General features: G+C 44.9%; 1 protein-coding gene and 1 pseudogene across 1 annotated transcript in view; one reads left to right on the top strand and one right to left on the bottom strand.

The window, feature by feature from the left end:
- LOC131482920 (zinc finger protein 334-like) overlaps positions 1-21,558 on the bottom strand; it is a 303,146-nt gene that overhangs the window by 194,702 nt on the left and 86,886 nt on the right. The gene's annotated exons all lie outside the window — the stretch shown is intronic.
- Positions 10,964-11,748, top strand: LOC131482845 (ceramide glucosyltransferase-like; annotated as a pseudogene).

Below are 21,558 nucleotides of genomic sequence, written 5' to 3'. Positions count from 1 at the left end.
ACTGGACCTCGGCCCCTCCTGACACCTGAGGACGGGGTCTATACCATGCCTACTGGCGTTTTCGGCCCCCTGCCACCAGATACCTTTGGACTGATTTTGGGCTAAGCCTTGGCCACACAAAAAGGATTATTACTTTTCCTGGAGTCGTGGACCCCAATTCTCAGGGAGAAATACATATCCTCCTACAGGTGTCCCAAGCAGTCCACACTCTCCTCCGAGGCCAGCAAATAGCCCAACTTATTATTCTACCCCTTACCCAACTAAATGATGATTACAAACAACTCCATAGATTCCCTTCAGAAATAGGGTCCACAGATTTTTTTTGGGTCTGAGAAATTACTAACTCCTGTCCACCCTCACACTAAAACTTGATGGGAAGACCTTTACAGGTCTTCTTGACTCCAGGACAGATGCATCTATCATCTCCACCCACCACTGGCCAAAAACCTGGCCCTTCCCGACTCCCTTACACCTATCCAAGGTATAGGACAAACATCAAACCCCAGAGTTCAAAAATTTTAACAAGACAATGAGGGTAGCCAGGGACAAGTCCAACCCTTTGTCGTTTCAGGATTGCCCCTTAATTTTGGGGGGAGGGGCATCCTATCTCAGATGAATGTAATTATATGCTCCCCAAATGCTTTTTCAAGGATTCCTTCCCAGCCAAGGTTTAGGAAAAAAATTTCCAAGGATGGCCCCTGCCCATCCAACCATCCTCAAAAAACAATCACACAGGCCTTGGCCATACATCCCATTTTCCATAATGGCAACTGCTTCTCCTGTACTCCCGACACCCACACCACAATCACATGCAGATAAAATTACTTGGACTACTACAAACCCTGTCTGGGTTGATCAGTGGCCACTTACTAAAGAAAAGCTTGCTGCAGTCACTCAGGGACAATCAACAGTGGGATCAGTAGTCCAATCACATATTTGCAACCCTGTAGTTCCTTGTACAACAGTTGTATTTACCTGGGTGGGACCTTGGTTCTGTTTGCATACTGAAAAATTTGCACTGATATCAATTAGGAAGTCAGTCTTTTGCCCCCAATAGGTAAGGTTACCAGAGCCTTGGAGGGGGGCTTTAGAGCCTAGGCCCCATCACTCAGTGTTGATATGGAGAACCTCTGTCCTTTTGGGCTTTTGAAGACATTCACTTCTCCAATGCTCCTCTTGTCTACAGTAGGCACACAGGTTTCACTTTAAAAATGGCTGAGGCTAGAGGGAAAAAATGGCCAACCATGGAGGGTTGATGTAAGGGGGAAGGCAGAGAGAGAGGGCCAAAAAGTGCCAGAAGAAGGAGCAGCAATCTGGAGAATCAACCAAAATTAACAACAACAAAAAAACCAAGGCAGCACTCCGCAGCTCGGGCGGCTCAGCTCAAAAAGGGTGAGTTAAGAACCCAGCAGGGGAAAGGCCAGCGGGAATTTTAACTGGAGAATATACGGGCAACTTTAGGAAATCGTTGCACAAAGCCCCTCCAGTGGCGGCTAGAAACTGCAGGAGCACTGAAACCTCTAGAAGTGGTGGCGATTTTCATGACCTTGGTGGGGCCCAGGTAAAGACGCGGATGGCTATACAACACACACTCCCTCATAAAGAAATGCCACGGTACTGGTAGGGCATTAGGACCCTGAAGCCCAGTAGCCAGCAGCTGTGGCAGTGAGAGTGTACTTCCCAGGATCACAGCTAATCTAAATTCAGGGCCAACCCAGGCCGGGCGAAAGAGGCGGTGGAGCGAGGTCTGCCAGATCCTGTGCATCAGACAAAAAAACAAAGCAAACCAAACCAAACCAAACCAAGCCAAAAAAAAAAAAAAAAAAAAAAAACAAACCAAGAGAGGAGACCCGGGCGCCTAGGCTGAAACCTGAGGCGCTGAAACCTGAAACCCAGAAGGGAAACAACAAAGCAAAAACTCCTGGTCCAGAAGAAAAATAAAAACCTAGGCCAGCAAGACCTCAGGCCACCCACTAGATGGCAACAGAGGTCAAGGGTGAGAATCCAGCAACACCTTGGGCCACAAATATGAAATGAAATAAGAGAATTAGCGAAGTAGAAACAGCCAGTGCCAGCCCCAAAAAGCCACCATAAAGCCTGGTTAATCGCAGAGATTACAGATGAAGAAATTGAAGACGTATCTGATAAGGAGTTCAGAAAAATAATTATAAAACTCTTCAGAGACAATGAAAAACGATGAGATGAGCTCAAAGATTTCAAAAACCACATAATCACAGAAACAAAATCACTCAAAAACAAGATCCTAGACTTGAAGCACAAAGTTGAGAGCTTAGCCAACAGAATTACAGCAGCAGAAGACAGGATATCCGACTTGGAAGATTCCCAGAATGAAAGCAGGCAGATTATTAACCAACTAGAGTCACAACTACACAAGGCGACCAAGACGATCCAGGAGATGAACGACAACATCAAGAAGTCAAATATCAGAATCATGGGGCTCCCAGAAGGAGTGGAAAGAGAGACAGGCATACAACCAGGAGAACTTCCAAAATACCTGGAACATGAACCCAATCCAAATTCAGGAAGGCCCGAGGACTCCCCACAGAGTTGACCCAAAACGATCCTCCCCAAGACACGTGGTAATCAAGCTACCCTCCAATGAATACAAAGAAAGAATCCTAAGGTTAGCACGAACCAAAGAGAAGCTTACATTTAGGGGCAGGACCATCAGAATCACTGCTGACTTCTCAGAACAGACGCTCCAGGCAAGAAGGGAGTGGAACAAAATCTTTCAAGTACTGAAAGAGAACAACTGTCAACCAAGAATACTCTACCCAGTAAAGATTTCATTTGTATACAAGAACAAAACTAGATACTTCCACAGCAAAGAGAAATTAGAAGAATATGCCAACACAAAACCAACTCTACAAAATCTCCTTAGAAATGCGCTACTCCCAGAGAAAAAGGAAGCAAGCCATAAGCAAGGATGGCAATCAGGGAGATCTCAATAAAGTCCATCCACAGAAAGGACAATCAATTACCAACAACCTCAAAAACACAGGCATATGTCACGGCAAAATTATAATTTCTCAATATTAACTCTCAACACAAATGGCTTAAATTCATTACTCAAAAGGCACCGATTAGCAGACTGGGTTAAAAATCAGGACCCAACTATATGCTGCTTGCATGAAACACATCTAACCAGAAGAAACTCCAGGAAACTAAAAGTGAAAGGGTGGAAACAAATATTCCATGCCAAGCGTGGCAGTCTTATTCTCAGATGATACGGACTTCAAAGTAACGAACGTCAAAAAGGACAGGGAAGGGCACTACATCTTCTTGAAAGGGAGGATCCAACAAGAACCAATCGCCATTCTTAACATTTATGCTCCTAGCCCGGATGCACCCAGCTAGGTGAAACAACTACTTTTGGACTTAAAGGGAGACATAGATGAACATACGATAATTCTGGGAGATCTGAACACCCCACTAACACCAATAGATAGATCAACGCAGCAAAAGCTCAACAGAGAAGGCACAGAACTCACACAAACAATAGAACAACTGGACCTAGTAGACATCTATAGAATATTTCATCCTAAAGCCACAGACTACACCTTCTTCTCAGCAGTGCATGGCACCTTCTCCAGGAAAAACCTATGAGCTCTTAAGCGTTGGTGATTCAATTGCCTGTATTGAAGAGCAGCAAAGAAAATATTGGACATTTAAATACAGGAAAAGAGAAAAAGGTTTTCTCTTCCTCAGTAAGGGAAAAAAATGTTGTGCTTTTAGACACAGGACGAGAAGGTATTAAAAGTAAAGGGGTGGTGGGGTTACAATGTTTGACAAAGAAGATAGCTTAAGGATGCACCAGTCCATTTTCTTCAGGTTATACATAAGGAATCAGATCTGAGCAGGTGAAATCGCTTTCCCCGAATCACAAAGGCAGAGCAAAGCTGAGATGTTAACTCAGGTTTCTGGATGTGCTGTTCAGTGATCCTTCCACTGTCCTGACTGCTTTCTAGCCCATTTGCCTCCCTCAAATTAAAGAAAGATGCTTGTTTTTCTGAGATCTAAGGAGAGAATAAGAAGAAAAAGGCGGAGGTACAGATATGGTTTGTGGAGGTGAGGAAGATATATGGAGGAGTCAGAGATTCATCTACTCAGCATATTCTGTGTGGACAAGATTTTGTATAGCTCAAGTTGCCAAGCAACATGATGCTAAGCACAGATCAATGTGATATTAAACAGCATGTGTATTTTTGGAGTCACTTCATTTTTCTCCGTCTGATCAGTGACTGTCAACTTGGCAAATTCTCTTTCTGTACACTCTCATAGGCAATTATTTCACTTCTTACTTTATTATTGTTTTTCTACTACAGTATACTATAGGCTATGTGAGGACAGGTCACATTATCTTAAGATTTTTCTTGGCCAGGAAAGCATGATAGCATAGTGGTTAAAGCCCTCACCTCACACGCACCGGGATCCCATATGGGCACTGGTTCTAATGCTGGTGATCCTGCTTCCCATCCAGCACCCTGTTTGTCACCTGGGAAAGTAGTAGGAGATGGTCCAAATCTTTGTGGCCCTTCACCAAAGTTTGAGACCAGGAAGAAGCTCATGGCTTCTGACTCCTGATTTCACATCGGCTCATATCCAGACATATCAGCCACTTGGGGAGTGAATGAGTAGACTGAAGATCTTCCTCTCTGTCTCTCCTCTGTACATCTGGCTTCCTAATAATAATAAATAAATCAGTTTTAAAAGATTTCCTTGGCCTAGAATTGTGGTGCAGTAGGTTAACCTGATGCCTGTAACATTCACATCCCAAATGAGCCCTGTATGCTTTACTTCCAGCCTGGATTCCTGCTAATATACTAAAGAAAATAGTGGAAGCATGGCAAAGAGTGCCCCATGGAGTGGCTGAATGGCAGGGGAATTCTGGAGCAGCTCTTAGTAGTGCTAAGATCCAGCTCATAGCAGTGCAGTGGACAAAGTACAGTAAAATGCAAAGCATCAGCATGGAGAAGGTAGGTGCGAGGGAAGGGGATAGTTTGGGTCATAGACATGAGTGCTACAAGTACACATCAGGATGGAGGATGATGATGTAGGAGGGAGAACAGATGTGGTGTTGAAGTCACTGAGGAAGGAGCAGTGGGGATTGAAACATGATTTGGCAAAAGAGGTAGAATTCACAAAGGGAACAGGTGAGACTGTGGCATTTGGACTTGAGTAGCACCCCCAACCCACCAACTGTGGATGGTTGGTTATTGATTAGGACATCTGAATTGTGGGACAACACCGTGGTGTAGTAGGCTCATGTTCTGCCTGTGGCACCAGCATCTGATATGCATGCTGGTTCCAGTCCTAGCTGCTCCACTTCCAGTCCAGCTCCCTGCTTATGGCCTGGGAGGGCAGCAGAGGTTGGCTCAGGTTCTTGTGTACCCGCACCCATAGGGGAGAACTGGAAGAAGCTCCTGTCTTTGGATTGGCTCAGCTCAGGCTGTTGTGGTCACTAGGGAGTGAACCAGCACAAAAGAAAATCTCGATTTCTTTCTTTGTGTCTTTCAAATAAAAATAAAGTAATTCTTAAAAAAAAATAAAAACTGAATTCTTTCACCTCTATTCCACCTACCCACAGTTTAGAAGCAGATGCTGAAATACAGAAAATGAAAAAAAATGCTCAGGTGACCTTTGGCATCAGGAAGAAGTAAGGCTCCTGTTTGAGAACGCACTAGAGTCTTTGGAAGCACACCCATTTAGTTAAATGGAAGGAAAAAAGGAAAGACAACTCAAGGACAGTTACGATTGCACAGGAGCTCTCTGAGGTGGGAGAAAAGAGCTAGCAGGGTTTAGGTAGAAGCACAGTGGCTTACCTTGCATTGCTCTTGTCTTTGTGATTCCATGTCCTGAGGAACTCTGAGTCACAGAAGGCCTTGTGTGTGTGCACATTGTGTTGCTGGAATCAGTTTAGGCACAAGTTGGGTGCTACGAGGGTCATGGCAGATGTACTTTTCTGTGACAGAGGTGGGACATGGGGACATGATGGTGTGAAGAGTTCAGAGCCTGGTGATGGAGAAGAGGCATTTCTTTCTCAATCTATAAAGTCAAAGCTTGGATGGCTTAATAAAAACTCAGGTCACAGTACCACAAGCTCGCAGGTGCTTTGATGGTGGAACCGAGAATGACACAGCCACTCCTACAATGATTCTGCAGTTCCTTTATTTAAAAAAAATATTATTTTTATTAATAAGGCAGATTTACAGAGGGAAGGAGAGACAGAGAAAGATCTTCCATCCACTGGTTTAGCTCCCAGATGGCAGCAATGGCTGGAGCTGAGCTGAACTGAGTCCAGGAGCCAGAAGTTACATTCAGGTCTCCCATGTGAGTGTCAGACCCAAGACCTTGGGCCACCCTCTGCTTTTTTCCTAGAGTGTAAGCAAAAATCTGGATGGGCAATAAAGCAACCAGCACAAGCGTGCACACACATATGGGGTATTGGTACTTGCAGGTGGAGGATTAGCCAATTGAATCATCACACTGGCCCCTCTGCAGTTTCTTATGATGGTAAACATCTGCCCTGTGCACCAATAGTCCAACACTTAGGATGTTATCCTGCAGAAATGAAAACACATGCTCACACAAAAACCTGCACATAAATATAGGAGCTTTATTTATAATTGCCAAGTGCTGGAAACAACACTACCAGTGGATGAATGGATGGGCCCAGGGTTTTCCATTCCTACAGTGGAACACTATGCAATAAGAAAATGGAGCAAGAAGTTGGAGGGGGATCTTAAGGGTATTGTGCTGTGTAACAAAAATTCAGTATCTAGTTTGCCTACAACGTCATTCGATTTATTTGAAATTGTAGACAAAGCAAAACCAGGGACCAGAAAGAAATGAGTGAATGATACAGGAGTTAGGGTTTCACTGCAACACAGGGACTATTTTGTGAGTGATAAAATACATGAATGCATACATGTGTTAAAAATTATAGGAGGGCCTGGCACAATAGCATAATCGTTAAAATCCTTGCCTTGCATGCGCTGGGATCCCATATGGACACCGGTTCTATTCTCAGTAGCTCCGATTCCCAGCCAGCTCCCTGCTTGTGGCCTGGGAAAGCAGTGGAGGACAGCCCAAAGCCTTGGGACCCTGCACCCGCATGGGAGTCCTGTAAGAGCTCCTGGGTCCTGGCTTTGGATTGGCTCAGCTCCAGCCATTGCGGCCGCTTGGGGAGTGAACCATTGGATGGAAGATCTTCCTCTCTGTCTCTCCCCCTCTCTGTATATCTGCCCTTTCAATAAAAATAAATTTAAAAATTAAAAAAAATTAAAAATCATTGGCGCAAACGTCGAATAGATTATTTCATTGTATATCATTAATGAAAAAAATTAAATATCAGTAAAGAAAATATGTAAAAACTGAACAAAAAGTACAGCATTGTGAGATTTTCTTTTTCAGAGGAAGCTGATGAATATTGGCAACAATTACATTGCAGATGGCAACCCCAAACTGACCTTGGGGCTCATCTGGACCATTATGTTACACTTCTGCCTTAGGGGATCTGTGCTTGCATTTTTATTTGCTGTGTTTGGACATGAGCTAGAAAGTTGCAGTGCCTTCCACAGACACCAATGAACATTCCTTCTGTGTTAGAAAGTGAGCAAAAGTGAGTTGGAGCTGAGAAGGGGCTGTAAGATAAGCCTGGATCAGCCTAGCACTGTAGCCTAGTGGTAAATGTTCTCGCCTTGCATGCCCCAGGATCCCATATCGGAGCCGGTTCTTTTCCCAGATGCTCCACTCCACTTCCAGCTCCCTGCTTGGGACCTGGCAAGGCCTTTGAGGATGGCTCAAAGCCTTGGGACCTTGTACCCACCTGGGAGACCTGGAAGAATCTCCTGGCTCCTGGGATCAGATAATTGCAGACCCTTGGGGAGTGAACCAGCAGACAGATCTTTCTCTCTGCTTCTCCTTCTCTCTGTAAATCTGACTTTCCAATAAAAATGAATACATCTTTAAAAAATAGCTTGACTTAAAACTTAAATAAAGATAGGCGTGGAGATTGGCTGTGGTCTCCTACATTCATTACTCGTGATTCTTTCCATGAGGAGATGGGAGGGTTTTTCACTTGCTTATGGCTTTGCCATGTTGTTGGCTGCCTGGTTGTTAGAGGTCTGTTAGCAGTTTGTGTGTCTTACAGAAACTTGGATCTTGATAGGTTGCATTATGAATGAAAAAGCAGATGAAATGGCGATGTCCATCTTTAATGATCTCACCAGCCTGGCTAATTGCAACGCTCTAACAGCGTAGCTAGCAGGGTTGTGTTTGTGCTGGTAAGCACAGTGTTGTAGCAATGGCCTCTGAAAGAGTGTTCACTTGGTCATTCAGCCTTCCTGTTGAATTGTTTCTCCTCCCCTTCCCAAAATGGCCAATTATTTTCAAGTCTGAATTCCTGTTGGAATGAAATTGCCCTGCTCTTACAGATACATTCTTTTAAATAAAGTTTAGGGTAACACAGCTATTCATCAGACAGCTCTTGCTACACCATTGTCCTGATGGGTAGAGGAAGTGCTCCTTCAGCAGATGGGAAACTGTGGTTAGTGAAGAACTCAAGGCACTGACTCCATGGGTGAGGTCAGAGTTAGCACCACCTGCTGACCAAAGGAGAACAGCAGATGTGCTGGATTCCTTAACACGCTCAGAAAATCAGAGCACAGGTATTCCTGTCTTTCTATCTTCCTCCTTCTTTTCACCATCCCCAAATCCCCTCTCCAATCCACTGATTTCCCATCCATTATTACAATAGGATAGTCTTTCACAGTCATAAGTCCATCATTGTGATATCTAAGTGTAGCTTGACATTGTAGGTAAGGATAATGGCAAAGTATTTCTGCAGAAGCACGGGGTGATCTTAGCAAGCTTTAGGTATAGGGATAACAAGAAACATGAACTTAGTGAGCATGCTCTAGAGAGTGGGAGTACAAATTGGTTGCTTTTCTAAGACCAGAATAATCTCTTGAAATCCTTTGGACAGGGAAGGATTTAAGGAAAGTTTTCACCAGGAACTTGCCCTGACTTGAAAGCCCAGTGTTAGAAACACATGCCCACTGTGTCCCTTTTTATCCAGACAACAACGAAACTCCTTTAAAAAGGGAAGCATAAGAACTAGCACAGTGACTTATCAGGCTAATCCTCCATTTGTGGTGTCAGCCCTGACATTCCATATGGGCACTAGTCTGAATCCCAGCTGCTCCACCTCTGGTCCAGCTCCCTGCTAATGGCCTAGGAAATCAGTGGAAGATGACCTGAGGCCTTAGGCCCCTGTGCCCAAGTGGGACTCGTGGAAGAAGCTCCTGGCTCCCAGCTTTGGACTGGCTCACTGTGGGTCATTGTAGTCATTTGGAGATGGAACTAGAGGATGGAAGGTCTCTCAAGTAAAATAATTAAAATGCTTGATTAATGAAAGCTTTGCTAAGACAGAGATGGGAGTAATGGAACATTTTTAACTCTGAACAGCTTTGTCAGGAAAGCGGTTTTTCTCCCTCTAAAATTTTGATATGGAGTCCAGCATGTCACCCTAGTGGCTAAAATCCTTGCCTTATATGGGCCAGGATCCCATATGGGTGCCAATCTATACCCCAGCTGTTTCATTTACCTTCCAGTTCCCTGCTTATGCCCTGGGAAATCAATCAAGCTCAGCCCAAAACCTTGGGACACAGCACCTGCATGGGAGACCCAGAAGAATCTCTTGGATTTCGCTTCAGATCAGCTCAATTCCAGCCTTTGTTGTCACGTGGGGAGTGAACCAGCAGATGAAAGATCTTTTTGTCTTTCCCTTCTTCTCTCTGTACATCTGCCTTTCCAATAAATATATAAATCTCAAAAAATATTCTGAATAATAAATCTATTTTAGCAAACCATAATGGAAACACGCTTTAAAGGCCAGTACTTTCTTAAAATGTATCAATTATTTGAGGAGTTTTTATGTTATCCCCAATTATCTTGTCTAAATACAACAGTAGAATTGGTTCGAGCCAGGATCCACACAAGTTCTACATAGTATACTAATCATCTGTCCTCTCTGTGACCCAGAAATGCTATAGGACATCATGCCTCTTATGTTATGCAGTTTATGAAGATGCTGATGGCATCTCAGGATGTCTTTTGATAGTGTCCTGCATCTCTTTATTGTTATGCCCACATATGGTTGGTGTAGAGCGAGGCCCAAGACTAAATTGTTTGCAGCTTGTGTTTTATTGTTGCTTGTCTTGTTGGCAAGCACAGGGTGCCGATTCACAGCAGCCTGATTCATTCAGTCTAGTCAGCTGCTTAGCAGCTGCTGATCATCATTGTTTGTTCCATCATCTCATTAGAGGTTGCAAAATGGTGGTGTCCAAATTTAATTATTCCTTCACAGTTAATAGGAGCTCTTTCCTCATCACCTTGAGGGACAGATCCTATGGGAAAGGTAAGAAATTTGTTCCCCTCTTTTCTTCTATTTGCCAGTGTTTTGAATGATTAGTTGCTCTAGTTGGTTCCCAAAGATTTTTGTTTGCTCCCGCTTTAAAAAATTATCACTGTTATTCATTGATTTTTGTTAAGATTTATTTATTTTATTGGAAAGGCAGATATACAGAGAGGAGGAGAGACAGAGAGGAAGAACTTCTGTCCGATGATTCACTCCCCAAGCGGCCGCAATGGCCAGTGCTGTGCCGATTTGAAGCCAGAAGCCAGGAGCCAGGAATTTCTTTCCGGGTTTCGCATGTGGGTGCAGGGTCCCAAGGCTTTGAGCCGTCCTCGAATGCTTTCCCAGGCCACAAGCAGGGAGGTGGTTGGGAAGTGGAGCTGGCAGGATTAGAACTGGCACCCATTTCTTCTCGCTTCCCACGCCCCCACATCAGGCGCCCACCCTGTCCTCCTCAGGTGCGAAAGCTAGAGTGGGTGTCAGCTTTGGCGGGAGCGGGCTGGGCCAGGTCTACGGGCCGGGGGGATGGCACTGCTGACCCTGGCCCTGGAGGGACTGGCCGACTTCGGATTTGTCCTCTTCTTGGTGCTATGGCTGATGCATTTCATGACCATCACCTACACCAGATTACACATCAACAAGAAGGCAACTGACAAGCAGCCCTGTAGCAAGCTCCCAGGTGTGTCTTCTGAAACCCCTGAAAGGAGTAGATCCCAACCTGATCAACAACTTGGAAACCTTCTTTGGATTGGATTATCCCAAATATGAAGTGCTCCTTTGTGTACAAGACCATGGTGACTCATCCATTGATGTCTGCAAGAAGCTTTTTGGGAAATAGCCAAATGTTGATGCTAGATTGTCCATAGGTGGCAAAAAGGTTGGCATCAATCTGAAAATTATTAACTTAATGCCAGGATATGAAGTGGCAAAGTATGATCTTATATGGATTTGTGATAGTGGAATGTGAGTAATTCCAGAACACTGACTGACATGGTTAATTAAATGACAGAAAAATGGGTTTGGTTCACGGGCTGCCTTGTGTTGCAGACAGGGCTTTGCTGCCGCCTTGGAACAGGTGTATTTTGGAACTTTACATCCAAGGTCCTATATCTCTGTCAATGTGACTGGTTTCAAATGTGTAACAGGAATGTCATGCTTAATGAAGAAAGGTGTTAGACCAAGCAGGAGGACTTAAAGCTTTTGCTCAGTACATTGCCGAAGATCACTTTATGGCCAAAGCCATAGCTGACCAAAGTTAGAGGTTTGCAATGTCCACTCAAGTTGCAATGCAAAACTCTGGCTCGTATTCAATTTCTTTTTTTTTAAGATTTATTTATTTTTATTACAAAGTCAAATATACAGAGAAGAGGAGAGACAGAGAGGAAGATCTTCCATGCTATGTTTCACTCCCCAAGTGAGCTGCAACAGGCCGGTGCGCGCAGATCCGAAGCTGGGAACCAGAAATCTCTTCCAGGTCTCCCACACGGGTGCAGGGTCCCAAAGGCTTGTGCTGTCCTCAAATGCTTTCCCAGGCCACAAACAGGGAGCTGGATGGGAAGTGGAGCTGCTGGGATTAGAGCCAGCGCCCATATGGGATCCCGGCATGTTCAAGGCGAGGACTTTAGCCGCTAGGCCATGCCGCTGGGCCCTGGTATCTGTTCTTTAACTTATTTTGCATGGCACTTGCATCTGTGAAAAAAAAATCTGTAGTCTTGGCCAAATGGTACACTTTATTTTATGGAAGTAGAGAATCAAGAGAATTGGTTCTAGAAACCTGGGTTTGTATTTTTTTAGTGTTGTTTATTTTTAAAATGAATACACACACATATATATATGACTGTTCTGCAACAGACACTATGACAGTATCCTTCAGTAGAGAAAGTTTCTTATTTAGGAGTAGTATTCTCTTTTAGAACATTCACTGGTGGGATGGCAACAGCTTTAGGGGTTTAAAAAAGACAAGAAGAGAGTGACTTCTTATGTCTACAGTGAACAGCAATATGCAATGAACAACCCACGCAAGGTTAATGGAGAAAAGTTTTCATGCTTTATGCCTACCTCTTGTAGTTGTTGCAGAGCAAATATAAGTTGTAAATAGGTAGCCAAACATTGTAAAAACAAACAAAAACTTTTAAAAACAATACTAATAAAGGAGCTGGAATCTAGTATTTATATGAAGCTGTGAGAGATATTTTTCGGTCTCACTGCAATGAACCAAAAGTAGCTGAGTTTGGTTTTTACTTATAGCCATGGATTGACCAACGCTTTTTGGTTCTGTCTTGAACCATTGCTAATCACTGTGCTGCAATTAGTATAGCTGAATATTTCCTTCCTGCTCCTCATCCAGCTCGCCTCAACTTTCCTCAACTTTTTGGGGGGGCCAGCGGGAGGGGGGTTGGAGGGTGGTTTTGTTTTAGTGTGAGTGGATGGTTGATAGTTGTAAGGAAAAATGCATTTCAGACACATTTCACACATGAGCTATTTTCTTACCTAGTACATCTTACTGTTAATAAGAATGTAATTTCATGATACAGGTATTTAATATCTTTTTAAAGTAAATAATTGTCATCCCAACACCATCTGGTGCCATGGAGAACCAGAGGGTAGATGTGGGACTGATTAGGCTGGGTCTCAATCCCCTCTTGAGCCATGCGTGAGCTGTATGTGGGTATGGACGAGCCATGGCCAGGCTGAAACATCCAACAACAAGAATCAGAATGGGGTGAAAGCCAGCCAGGAAAAGCCACTGTTCCTGCTAGGACAGGAGGTTACCTGGGTAGGGTTGGTTCAAGGACCCCCTGGCAAGCGCAAAATCTGGCATTGGGAGGGGTTCTGATGGAGGAGCCTGGGCAACTCTTCTGGCAGGACACAGTCCCTGCAGGTTAGCACAAGAAGCATGATTGGAAACAGCCCAGAATAGGCCATGGAAAGTTTCCCACTGGCACACATTCAGCATGGGTCAGGAGCAGACCAGGCTGAATCAGTTCATGTCACCCACTGGCAAATCCGATCACCAGAACAGAGTGTGGGGTGAGCCACATTTGGTCGCCACAAAACAAGTACACATTATGGAACGCCAGGGCGTGGTTGCCTGTACTGGATATGAATGCAGCACCCAACCAGCACATGTGAGATCCAGGAAGGGAGGGGCAGAACCGGCAGGGGGGGATTAAGGAGCTGGTCCCTTCGCTGGACAGCTACTCCCACTGGAGAGCGTGGGCTGGGATAGAGACAGACCCGACTAAGCAAGGCTACATCACCTGTGCGCTGCATGTGGACTAGACCAGGGAAAAGCCAGGCTGGGCTGATTATTCCTGCTGGTGCAAGCATAAATTAGAGTGGGTGAGGGTTGTTTGGGCATAGCCGCAGAAGCTGGCATTGGGGACTAATTCTGTCAAGTCAAATCACAGAACCACCTAAAGAGTGCATAAACCAGGACAGAGAGACCTGGGAGGGAAAAAGTGGGTTCCCCCTTCTTGGGTCACTATTCCCGTGGGAGGGCATGAAAACTAGAACGGGAGCTGGGATGGCTAGATAGAGAGGCAATCAACAACACCCGTGAGGGCTGGATGGTTGAGTTGGTTAGATAGAACTAAGCTTTAATACTCATTGACAAGTACCAGAGCCAAATGGGATGGGGGACAGACTGGTCTTCTGCTACACATACTGGCAAACCAGGGTAGGGGGCGGTCTGGTGGGGGTTATTGTGGGTCGCCCCAACTAGGCTGCAGCTCCCACTGGTTGATGTAAGGGCCGAACCAGACTGGACTGCAACACCCATTGGTTCCAGTGCAACTCGGGACTGAAAACAGAACCAACCCAGCAATTGCAACCACCAGCTGATCAGGGTGATGGACTGTGCCGGGCCCTGTGCTTGCTAGAACATACAAGAAACTAATCTGGGAATACCTCAAGGTTTCTTTGGAGATCTCCCCAAACTGCTGGACTCAGAACTCTAACCAAGAACAGACAGAAGACAGAACAGGTCAATCATTCATCTCAGCTATATGTTGGCAGCGAAATATGGGGCAAACGGAGACTTTATGATGGACCATATCAATCGGTGGACGACCTCATCGAGCAAAACTGGCAGCGATTCATAACTGGAGAACTATTAAAACCACTCGAGCACATATCTCAGAGCATGCCCCACATCCGGGACTTGGGGTGGGCGGGAAACCGGGTGGGGCTTCTCCCTCAGTGTCCCACTCTACCTCAGATACATGATGGAAACAATATTGACATAATAGTATTATCCACTTCCCTATCCCCCTGAACCTTTTTTTTTCTTTTTTTTTCTTTACCTGTAATTAACTATGTAAAGATTGTCAACAACAATACAATAAAATAGATTAAAAAAAATTAAATAATTGTCATAAAAAATTTGCAGTAGAGTTCAATGAGATGGGGATAGGATGAGATTTACTCTTAATCTGTATTGAACTAAGTCGACTGTGTGGTTTTTTTTTTTTTTTTTTTTTTTTTTTGCTATTATGATTTGTCTTGTCTTATTTAAGTTGGATTTTTGTATTTCAGTTTCTATGATACAATAGACTAGATCCAAGCTCTTTGTAAATGCATGCTGTGCTTCCCTCTGCTTGTCAGGTTGTACTCAACTTGTGGTGAACTGGACTTGTTTTGTTTTGTTTTTTTAATGTAAAGAAAAGTGCATAAGCCTTTCATTTGATATTCTCTGAAGTGGTCTTTGGCCCTCTCTTGGGGCCTGCATGGCATATTGTCCCAGTAAATGCCTCCAGCAAGGCTCTGTATGGGCAATGCGGCAGCTTTCAACCTTACGCATCTGCACTTCCACATGTCCAGGCATCATGTGTAGCATATAGGCAATAACTAGGTGTTTATAGAAAACCACGACTAGATGCATGGTTTAAATTGCAGTACATCTATAAATGTGGCTATACTATGTAGACACATTCAACTTTTTCTCTGGGACAAACTGCTTTAAGTTTTGAATTTGTTTTTTATGTTTTTTTTTCTTTTTTTGCCTTATGATGAATTTGTTCGAAGGGCATTTTCTTCATGAACAAAGGCTTGGATGCATATTCCTTTTTCTCTGTGAAATGCGTAGCATTGTTCCCTGAGCAAAGTTGCACAATGAAAACCAGTCTAGCTGTGATCCACTACCTGTTTAATTTTCTTAGTTATTGTGATATGAGTCGCGTTTTGCTGCCCATGTTGGTAAATGATTCATTGGATGAAGTTTGGTTAATGCCATTCCTTGCACTGCCAATGTGAAAATCTTGCTTGTTACTTACCCTTTTGCTAAGCTCGGTATGGGCAATGTAACTGCAAAACCAAAATGGCTGGACAGACTTCTTAATATTTACAAAAATACATATATGTGTGTGCTTTATGTGATAGTGGAGTACTTCCCTTAAGTGAAGCTTCACATATGTAGACAGATTGTTTCTTTGTTTAGCCAGTTTGGAGTGATGATAAAATGTCAGGAATAACAAACATGCTGAAGGAATTATCAACAGAACTGTAAGAGTCCAAATTTAATAAATTGAAAAAACCTTCTATAATATTCCATGTTTTGTTATTTAAAATCATTGTCTTAAGTTTTTTGTTCAAAAAATAAAAATTTGAATACAATAAAACAAAAGAACTGGCACCCATATGGGATCCCAGTGCGTGCAAGGTGAGGACCATAACCATTATGCTATCGCACCAGACCCTTATTCATGGATTTGTAGCAGATAATAGGTTTCATCAAATACAGTTAGCATTCTTCTACTATTCAAGTAACTTTCACAAAGAATAAGTCTTTCTCTTTTGAGACTTAGCTGTGTAAAAGGCTGATTTCCAGTTTGGTAGGGTGTGGATAGAAAAATATTTTCCAGCCACTGGTTCACTCCCCAGATGTCTGAAACACCAGGAGCTGAACTGGTCCAAAATACAAGCTAGGAGCTACTTGCAGGTCTCCTTCATGGGTACAAGACCCAAGTGGTTAAACTACACTTCCCTGTTTCTCTCTCTCTCTATCAGATACTAACAACGTTCAGAGAAGTTTAAATTTCCTGTGTGTGAGTGCTGGTGTCTGCTGCCTTTGTGCCAGTGTAGGTGGTGGGCCACTAGGGGTCTGAGCATTTCCCCCATGTGTTTGGTCCCTGGAAGTGTGGGGAAGGTGGAGGGAAGAGTAGTATGTTAGCATGCTGGCCCAGCATGTTGGTGGACAAAGTTTAAGGAACTTTGAGTGTGCTTGGATCTTGGGTGGGTAGGGAGACAAGATCCTAGGCCAGCCCACATGCCAGGAACTTGGAACCCTAGTGATGGGGCAGAACTCCAGGCCAGCAGACCACCCCACTGCACTGGAAAACTGGCCTGGGGAACCCATATGTTCCCAAGTGCAGGGACTGTGGATTGTTCAGAAAGGGGGTAAGCGACTATGTGGGTGGGAGAACTGCTGAGGGAATATGTTGTAGGTGATATTTAAGCTTTTTTCATTTTTATCAATGATTTTATGCAGCAGTTGAGTTACTTTCCTTTGATTTTTTTTTAATTTTTATTTTTAATGATGATTACATGGTTGACCATGGTGGGAAGGACTGAGGGTGAGGGAAAAGTGGGTGAAATCATTGTTTCCAAATTCTCTATTTCTTTTTGTCTCTGGGGGAGGGAAGAGTTAAAGGAGGAAGCTACACCAAGCCTCCCAAATGACCCAATATCCATGGATGGGGAACCACAACCCAATATCAACCCAGGGTCCTGATGTAGAACATGTTCTGAGGGTTCTGATCAAGTGGTTTAGGTAGTTCTGAAATGCTGTACACTTTTCTGATCCAGGGGAGAGGCAACCCTCCCAATATCCATCAACTAATGCAGTCAACCTCAAGTCTCCCTTCACCCAGATTTATGCTATCCTTGTTTGCTGTGATAGTTGTCCATTTTGCTCTGTTCTCTTTTTCTGCTACAGAGCCAAATGAGCTGCCATATTCTACATGTGCATCAGGGTCTCTGTCTACTGCTTCACCTTTTTTTGCTTGCAGGCAGGTCCAAGGACCAGGGCTGGGAGATTTAAGCCCTGCAAGGTTTCCCACTAGGTGTTCTGAAATGGAAAGAAAGATTTTTTTAAAGATTTATATATTTTTATTGGAAAATCAGATTTACAGAGAGAAGGAGAAAGAGAAATATCTTCCATCTATTGGGTCATTCCCCAAATGACAGAAACAGCTGGAGCTGAAATGATCCAAAGACAGGAACCAGCAGATTCAACTAGGTCTCCAAAGTTGGTACAGGTTCCCAAGGCTTTGGATCCTTCTCTGATGCTGAGAAAGAAATGTTCTACCTACCACTTCACTCCCCAAATTGGAGCAATGACTAGGCCAAAGTCAGGAACATAGAACTCCATTCTAGTCTAACATATGGGTGGCAAGTACTTAAACCATTTTCTACTTTTCCTGGGTGCATTACTAGGCTGTTGCATAGAAACTGGAGCAGGACACCAAGTAACACTCCAATACGATGTTGGAGTTGGAGGCAGCAAGTGCACCTGTGTCTTTTTTTTTTTTTTTATCCATTTTATTGTATTGTTGACAATCTTTACATAGTTAACTATAGTTGAAGGAAAAACAAGAAAAAGAAAAAAAAAAGGTTCAGGGGGATAGGGAGGTGGGCAATGCTATTATGTCAATATTGTTTCCATCATGTATCTGAGGTAGAGTGGGACACTGAGGGAGAAGCCACACCTGGTTTCCCGCCCACCCCAAGTCCCGGATGTGGGGCATGCTCTGAGATATGTGCTCAAGTGGTGTTAATAGTTCTCCACTTATGAGTCACTGCCAGTTTCGCTCGATGAGGTGGTCCACTGATTGATATGGTCCATCATGAAGTCTCCATTTGTCCCATATTTCGCTGCCAACATGTAGCTGAGATGAATGATTGACCTATTCTGTCTTCTGTCTGTTCTTGGTTAGAGTTCTGAGTCCAGCAGTTTGATTGGGGAGATCTCCAAAGAAACCTTGAGGTATTCCCAGATTAGTTTCTTGTATGTTCTAGCAAGCACAGGGCCCGGCACAGTCCATCACCCTGATCAGCTGGTGGTTGCAATTGCTGGGTTGGTTCTGTTTTCAGTCCCGAGTTGCACTGGAACCAATGGGTGTTGCAGTCCAGTCTGGTTCGGCCCTTACATCAACCAGTGGGAGCTGCAGCCTAGTTGGGGCGACCCACAATAACCCCCACCAGACCGCCCCCTACCCTGGTTTGCCAGTATGTGTAGCAGAAGACCAATCTGTCCCCCATCCCATTTGGCTCTGGTACTTGTTAATGGGTATTAAAGCTTAGTTTTATCTAACCAACTCAACCATCCAGCCCTCACAGATATTGTTGAGTGCCTCTCTATCTAGCCATCCCAGCTCCCGTCCTAGTTTTTATGCCCTCCCACGGGAATAGTGACCCAAGAAGGGGGAACCCACTTTTTCCCTCCCAGGTCTCTCTGTCCCGGTTTATGCACTCTTTAGGTGGTCCTGTGATTTGACTTGACAGAATTAGTCCCCAGTGCTAGCTTCTGCCAGCTGATACTGTGGCCCTGATCTAGTCCACATGCAGTGCACAGGTGTTGTAGCCTTGCTTAGTCGGGTCTGTCTCTATCCCAGCCCACGCTCTCCAGTGGGAGTGGCTGTCAGGCGAGGGGACCAGTCCCTTAACCCCCCGCCAGCTCTGCCCCTCCCTTCCTGGATCTCACGTGTGCTGGATGGGTGTTGCGTTCACATCCAGTACAGGCAACCACGCCCTGGCGTTCCATAATGTGTACTGGTTTTGTCGCAACCAAAGCCGGCCCATTCCACACTCTGTTCTGGTGATCGGATTTGCCAGAGGATGACATGAACTGATTCAGCCTGGTCTGCTCCTGACCCATGCTGAATGTGTGCCAGTGGGAAACTTTCCATGGCCTATTCTGGGCTGTTTCCAATCATGCTTCTCGCGCTTACCTGCAGGGACTGTGTCCTGCCAGAGGAGTTGCCCAGGCTCCTCCATCAGAACCCCTCCCAATGCCAGATTTTGCGCTTGCCAGGGGGTTCTTGAGCCAACCCTACCCAGGTAATCTCCTGTCCTAGCAGGAACAGTGGCTTTTCCTGGCTGGCTTTCACCCCATTCTGACTCTTGTTGTTGGATGTTTCAGCCCAGCCATGGCTCGTCCATACCCACATACAGCTCACACATGGCTCAGAAGGGGATTGAGACCCAGCCTAGTCAGTGCCCCATCTACCCTGGTTCTCCATAACACCAGATGGTGCTGGGATCTGAACCGGCCTGGTGCATCCAATCCCAGCCCACACTAGTGCCTCGGGTGACTACAACTGTTTCCTAGATAGAACGCAGCCCCCATTCCAGCACATACACCCCTTGGTGGGAACCTCATCCCAGCTGTGGCATCCCAGATTGGGACCGTTCCTAGCCGTAAATCACGCACCTGCACGTGGTTGCTCCGAGGACCATTAGGTGCCAGCCTGCTAGACAAGCCGGAGCTTATCTTTTACTTGATAGGTGTTCAAAGCTCAGCATTATTAAGGGATTGGATGTTCTTCAAAGGAAGAGTTACTGGCATTGGGAATCTTTAGGATTGACTCAGATCCCAGAAACAGTGGGGTCACTCTAGAGCTATCTCAGCAGCGATTCAGACGTCCAATACCCCAGAGCTCCCCGGCCGGGCGGCCAGCAGGCACAGCCTGGCGCCAAATGTGTTCGGGATCCGAGCTAGACGTCCTCTCCCGCAGCCCTCGGCTCGCCTCTGGCAGCCGGAGGTTTAATCCTGCAGGCCCAAGGTTGCGACCCTCCCCAATCCCGTTCACCACCCAATGAGGGTGGTGGGTGAGCCCCGGACATGCCCAGTCACGGAGGCCTCCCCCCTCGGTGTACTCACCCCAGAAGGAAGCAGGCCCCGCACCCAGGCATGTCCGGGCCCAGACCTCAATGAGCCATGGGCACATGGCGGACTGGGTTCGGGATCCGAGCTAGACGTCCTCTCCCGCAGCCCTCGGCTCGCCTCTCGGACCTGTGTCTTTACAAATAATGTTGATATGGATCTTTTGTGCCAGTTTTTGTATGGATGTGTATTTCCATTTCTCCAGCAGTGAAATTGTAGAACTGCCAAATTGTCTTCCAAAGGGGCTGAAGTATTGGGCATTTCTACCAGCAATATGTAAAGATTTCTGTGTAACCCCACTGACATTGGTTGTTTGTCTTTATATTGTCATCACAGCAGGTGGGGAAAGTGTCTTTTGTGGCTTTAGCTTGCATAAAAATGTATTCTCCAAGTCCTCACATGTTGGCTGAGCACAGACTTTGCAACTGGACTGCTACTTTAGGGGAGTGAGAGGAATGAGGTCTGCGTAGGACAGGGTGATGGATTGCACTGAGAATACAACAATCCAGCATTTACTAGTAGTGATTTGTTACAATTATTAAGGAATCTTACAGCTTCCAGGGCTTCTGGCTTAGCCCACTGTTCACTGCAATTGCTTATTTTACTGGAACTTGTAACAGCCTTGGCACAGACTGTTTCCTACATGCATACTGGCTACATATTTTTCCATTTATTGTTCCAGCAGTAAATGATCATTTTGTCTTTTTGCAAGATGGAAAGGTGCATTTTTGGAGTGTGTTTTCATTTGCAACTAATACTTTCATTTCTACTGTTCTTGGAGACTTGGTGCTTGCCTGTATTGCTTAGTCTTTGGGAGTTTGGAGAGTTTGCTTGCAAAGCCCTTAGTTGGCTGATCAGGATTAGGTAGAGTCTCCATCTTCCCTTGTCTATCTTTGTGGCTTTGAGTCTTTATTACTGAGTGCCTATCCATTGTTCTCACCAACACCTTGTAAAATACAAATGCAGAGGAGTTCAATGTTAAGGGAACAGCGAAGTGGCCACAATGGTTGAGCTGTGTTACTGGAGCCAATGCAGTGTAATGAAGAGGTGCATGCAGATACAGACCATGCTTGGTGTCTCAAGCGAGCATTCAGTGGAAGAAGGGGATGGTTCCAGATGTCAAATTTGCCATCGCCTTTGAGACAGAGAGCATAGAAAGCTTTAAGAGACACTTATACTTTTCAGACTGCATCAACACATTTAAACAAGTAAAGTGTGCACTACATGGAAGCTAAGT

Source organism: Ochotona princeps, chromosome 21 (genome assembly GCF_030435755.1).
Source record: "Ochotona princeps isolate mOchPri1 chromosome 21, mOchPri1.hap1, whole genome shotgun sequence".
Classification (NCBI taxonomy): domain Eukaryota; kingdom Metazoa; phylum Chordata; class Mammalia; order Lagomorpha; family Ochotonidae; genus Ochotona; species Ochotona princeps.
This window is presented reverse-complemented; position numbering and strand designations above follow the sequence as displayed.